Raw genomic sequence first — 5,820 nt, forward strand, 5'->3', positions numbered from 1 at the left:
CAGAGTTTCACACAAAAAAAAAACTTTTGTATTCATAAAAAAAACTGCTGTTACAACAGGTCTTCCTCTCACAGAGGGATTACAAACAGGAACGCTTCAGTTCCACAAAAAAAAGGTTTTTTTTTGTGTCTCAGCACTATGCGTTACAAAAAAAACTCACCTTCTTTTACTCTACAGTCTACACATACTATATAATACATTTTTCTACATTACTAAGATATGCGAGAAGGATTCATAACTGTCCACCAACCGCTTTAACTTTCTGATGGAGTCTCTGCTACAAACTGCTTGCTTCAGTGGACAAAATAGATCTTTTCCAATGCTCTGTTGTACCTCTCGAGCAGGTGGAGTGGAACTCCATAACTGATAAATGTTGCGTCCGGCTCGAGGCATGTCCTTTTCCTTCTCGGCCATGCTTTTTTTTAAATGCAGTTGGTGAAGAGTAATGACGCAAAGTGCTAGTTCTGGCATTCTTCCTTCTTCGGGAACACAAAACAGGTTAACGCGTAAAGACCGTATGGCGGAGGCGTGAATATGACGGGAACAAATATGGGTTGTCGGATCAAATGAATGGATGGCGGAGATTGTTTGCAGGTGAGGCAATGTGCGATGCGATCAGAGCGCATCGAAATATCGTGTCGTTGGAAGACCAAACGGTGGAGACATAACACATATGGATGCGATCTGCGATTTGCGAACAAATCGCATCGCGGGGTCGCAATTCGCAGAAAACACAGGACGTAGCGGAGGCAACTGGGTGTGGACGCGATTTGCGATACGCGATAGTATTGCATCACAACGTCGCGTCGAAAGACTTCAAGAGAACGGACGGAGGCAGTGGGTATAAATGCGATTTGCGATCTGCGATCAGATCGCATCGCAAGAAAGAAAAGAAACAGGCAATTTTTTGAAATAAACACTGCAGTTGGAATTATATTTCAACATTAAAGATGTGGAGAAACGTAGTATACAAAAACGTATAGCATTTAGAATACACAAATTTATTATGCTGAATATTGAACGATGTTGAATGAAGATGAAGAGCTTAACTAGGTTGAATTGAGCCAGTTTGACCGGCTTCCACTCGGAGTTTCATCCAGAAGCCTGTCCTCTGGTTCAGTTGAATCGGCATCCCCATTAACACCTACAATTGACAGACTGATAACATTCACGTTAATTGAAGCAGCGTGGATGTCAAGGAAAGGAGCTTCACCTACCAGTATTTGACACACCTGTCGTATCCCTAGCCTTCTTTTCGCGTTGGGATCAGAGCAAAACAGACCCAGTTTCAATACCTTTTCGATCTCGCCCATGTCGTATTCATTTCTCAGTTTTGAATCTGCCGCATGGAGCTACCTTCCCTCTGAGTGCAGCTCGGACACCCAACCCACCAGAGACACTCGTCTATTGTCCGTGGATAGGTCCACGGGCTTCCTCCCGCACGCCACTTCCAACAGCAGAGCCCCGAAGCTGAACATGTCCGACCTGGTCGTGGCCTTACCGGTCTGTATGAGCTCCAGCGCCATATACCCCAGTGTTTCCATAACGCGACTCGTCCCCGAATTCTTGCTATGATCATATAGCCAAGCGAGGCCAAAGCCTCCCAGCTGCCCGTTGAGCTCAGAATCCAGCAGCACATTGCTAGACTTGATGTCTCTGTGGATGACCCTCTTCTCCCACTATTCGTTGAGATACAGCAAGCCCGCGGCTACGCCCTTCAGTATCGCGTATCGCCGAGGCCACGGCAGGACCACCGGTGGGTTTCCAAATATGAGTTTATCAAGTCTGCCGTTGGGCATGTAGTCGTAAACTATGAATAGCTGCTTCTTCCTCCTGCACCAACCCAGGAGCTGTGCCAAGTTCCGATGCTGCATGTGCCCCATGGTCGATATCTCTGCCACGAAACTCTTCATTCCCTCCGTGAACTCATTTGTTATGCGTTTCACTGTGACTTCGTGGCCGCTGTCAGGGAGAACACCCCTGTAAACCCTGTCGAATCCCCCCTCGCCCAAAATGTGTTTGTCCCTAAATCCTTTCGTGGCGATGTTTAGGTCTTTGTAAGTAAATCTATGGGGCCAGCACTGCTCCCATTCTTTGATATTTTCTTCTTTGGAAAAACACAACCGCAACCACCAGAAAAATGATAATTAGAGCAGCCACTGTCACGCCGGCTATAAATCCCCATTTCTGACGCTTGTAGTTCATGTTAGCATGAAACGAAGGAAGATGTGAAATATTGAGGTGGGGTGTCATGCCTTCCGTGCTGAAACTCCATGCAAGAACGTAATGGTCTTTGACGTAATTGTTCCCTGCAGCCGCTGAAAAGCCAACGAACATTTCCTTTTCTAGAACACTGTATAGATCGATTTTCTCAGAGATGAGGGGCTTCTGTGGCCTAGGCAAGCCGGCCAACACTATGCTAACGTTGAGCCTGCTTTGAAGATGATCGTAATCGATCCAGGCCTGTATGTTACGTCCGCTCTTGAGGCTCAATGGTTGGAAATCCTCCCCTTTCCAATAGCCAGCAGGTTTCAACTTTCATGTTCATTGAAATGGGATTGTTGATGTCCACGCCCACATGGTTGTCGTTGGGATCATAGAATTCCACACTCTTGATCGTGTCTAACTCCACAACGAACAAGTGATTGGATGGTTGGTCGTTGCTGGTATCATTAAGCAAGCCCAGATACTCAGCTGGTGCAGCGCCCATGGGAGATGTGTAGGGCATGAGGATGAAAGCCATTCCATTCCCACCTGCATTAGATTGGGGCAGGACCATGCTGAAAACAAAGGTAGTGCTAAAGGAGGAAAGTGTGCCGTTGCTTTTCATTAGAACAGGGATTGAATACAGCGCCCGGCCAAGCATAAAACACGTGTGATTTGTGAGAGCAAGAACGGATTGGGAGTGCATGAGTGAAGCATCCGCCTCCAATATCAAGTTGGTTCTATTGAATCGGTCAAAAACAAAAGTCATAGGAAAAACTGGTATGACAAGGGAGAGGAAGGCCATCAAAGTGACACTGCTGACACGGAGTGCTAGAAACCCAGGAGAGACACCATTTCTTCTCCAAGAATCCATCTATTAATTTCCTATGTTTCATTACATAGATTATGATCACGCTATATGCACAAACGGTTTTATGTATTTATCTCAAGTTCATTGGTGCAGCCCGAATATATTACGCACCCACCATTGGCAACTTGGCGAGAAACTCGACCACACAATTGTGTGAGAAGAAACACTCAATCAAAGGACAAGGAGGTATCAAAGCAAAGGACAAGCATATTCCTAGATGAGACATCAACGAGCGACGACAAAGAGCACCACACACTTTGAGAAAAATATATCCCAACGAAATAACATTCAACAGCTATATTCAAAGTTGAATGGTCTCAAGACTTTGGAGAAAGTCCCAACACAAGTCACGACGAAATATATTAATTAACAAATATATGAATTATTAGCACTTTACCATTTTTACTTGATAACGTCATTATAATCACATTAGGATATCTTCAAGGAGTTGTCTATAATGCGAATTTTTGAAGATTCTGGTGACGGAATCCAGCGGAAGAAATTCAGGTTAAATCTTGATTTGTTGCAGTTAAAATGGTTTTTTAACTACATATTTGGATTCAACACCCTGGAAAACCCCTGGGACGCTTTCATTGTGCAGAAACTAGCTATCAAACTTGCGATTCCAATAAATTCCTGCCGGATTTCGACCAGAAAAACCCACCGGAAAGGCTTTCAAAAAGTCGCGTTATAGACAACTACTATCTTCAACCCATCACGTGCACGTGCTTTGAAAAAACATATCCCAACAAAATAACATTCAAAGAACCCAGACCCAATGCTTTCTATTCAAACAACCATAGTCACGTGAATAGACACAATGCTGTGCAAAAGTTAAAAAAATTAAAAAATTCGTCTTAAGATGCCCTATCATGAGATATGGTCAATAAAAAATTTAAAGAAAAAAAAATTTATTGAATAGGTTGAATCAATTAATTAAAAAAAAAATAGATAAATATAATAATATTAGATCACAAAAATGTAAAATAGGGATAAAATTCAGGAAAACAAAAAAAATATGTAGTTTAGCCAAAGAGAATAGGTATCAAAATCTTAAATTAAAATATGTTTTATTTAAAAAAAAAATTAAACTATGTAATTTATAATAGTGAAATAAAAAATTATTGAATAGGTTGATTCAATTAAATTAAAAAAAAAATAGATAAATATAATAATATTAGATCACAAAAGATATAAAATATGGATAAAATTCAAGAAAACAAAAAAAGGTTAGTTTAGCCAAAAAAAAAAAATAGATATCAAAATCTTAAATTAAAATACGTTTTATCTTCAAAAAAAATTAAACTATATAGTTTGTAATTTATAATACTGAATTTTTCTTTTTAATGTTTTGTGAGCTTTTATAATGGGACAACAAACTCACTCAACTATAAAACTTTCCCACACCTCATTTCTCATTCCACTTAGGTTTTAGAGAATTACACAACAAATATTAGATTACATTTTATCTATGATGTAAAAAACATATAAGATTATTTGCTGAAATTGAATAAACATAGGTCAACTTTTATTAAATGTAAAATGTTGCATGAAATTGGAATACATACAAAACTAAAGTGTTGTGCAAAAATTATGTAAATGGACATCATAGTTATAAGATCAAGTAAAATGATATGATAGTTAAAATGCTTTTGTGTGAAGTAAAATTTATCTAAATAAAAATTAATAAGTATTTCAGATATATAAATTATGTAAATTGATATTACAACTAAAATGTTTTCATGTGAAGTAAATTTTATCCAAGTGAAAATTAATACATATTTCACATATATAAATGATGCAAATTGGTATCAAAGCTAAAAAAATTGTGGGGTTAATTTTATCCAAAGAAAAAACACCAAGTGTATAAACTAGCCTAGATCCATCTTAACTCTTGATATACCTAGCTCCAAATGAAGTCTCTTTTAACTCCAAAAGAGGTTTGCATGTTAAGAGATTGGTAGATCCCAAGTTAAGATGGATCTAAGCTAGTTTGTTAGCTCAGCAAAAAATATATTTCACAGTAATCGTTTTAATTATTTAACTTTATTAATTATTCCTTAATAATATTAAATATTTTCTTGGCAGATATATACATGTTTAAGTTAATATTAATTTGAATTTGTTTAATTGAACTTAGCTCATGTTGTGGGGTAGAATAGTTGTTATCCTTTCTCTAAAAAGACATGCTAATCTCTTTAGAATAGTAATTTATATGGCACTCTTAAATGATTATATAATGTAGCACTAACATGGTATTGATAATCTCACTCTTGCCTTCAAGTTGAGACTGACTTTTGACTAACTTCTTTCCCTGGATAGTTCTCACTCTTTGCTTGGGATTTAAAGGAAGTTTCACTTATTTTTGGATGGTTCTCACTAATTCTCCTTCATTGTAAATATTTCATACATTTTGATTCAAATCTAACTTATTTCCTTGGATGGTTCCACTCTTTTCTTCAGATTTATGGGAAGTTTGACTTGGTTTTGGATGGTTCTCACTAATTCTCCTTCATTGTAAATATTTCATACATTTTGATTAAAATTAAATAAGTCTCAGAGTTGAGACAAAGATTCTAGAATTAGAGGGAGGAGGTTGCTTGGGATTTAAAGGAAGTTTGACTTGTTTCATAACAACCATTGAAGGCTAGCAGGTGTTCTTTAAATGGACTGGTCTTTCAAATTAATTGAGTAGGAAAGAACGATAGCATAACCATCCTACCTTGGATAAATCCATAAGGAAA

The 5,820-nt window shown here is 38.2% G+C and overlaps 1 pseudogene; it reads right to left on the reverse strand.

The window, feature by feature from the left end:
- Positions 1-1,679: 1,679 nt before the first annotated feature.
- LOC149161474 (L-type lectin-domain containing receptor kinase IV.2 pseudogene) lies at positions 1,680-2,779 on the reverse strand (annotated as a pseudogene).
- Between the last annotated feature and the right edge of the window lie 3,041 nt (positions 2,780-5,820).

The sequence above is a fragment of the Pinus tabuliformis genome, chromosome 5_2, assembly GCF_031772625.1.
Source record: "Pinus tabuliformis cultivar Carrire ecotype Pingquan chromosome 5_2, CPIR1, whole genome shotgun sequence".
Taxonomy (NCBI): domain Eukaryota; kingdom Viridiplantae; phylum Streptophyta; class Pinopsida; order Pinales; family Pinaceae; genus Pinus; species Pinus tabuliformis.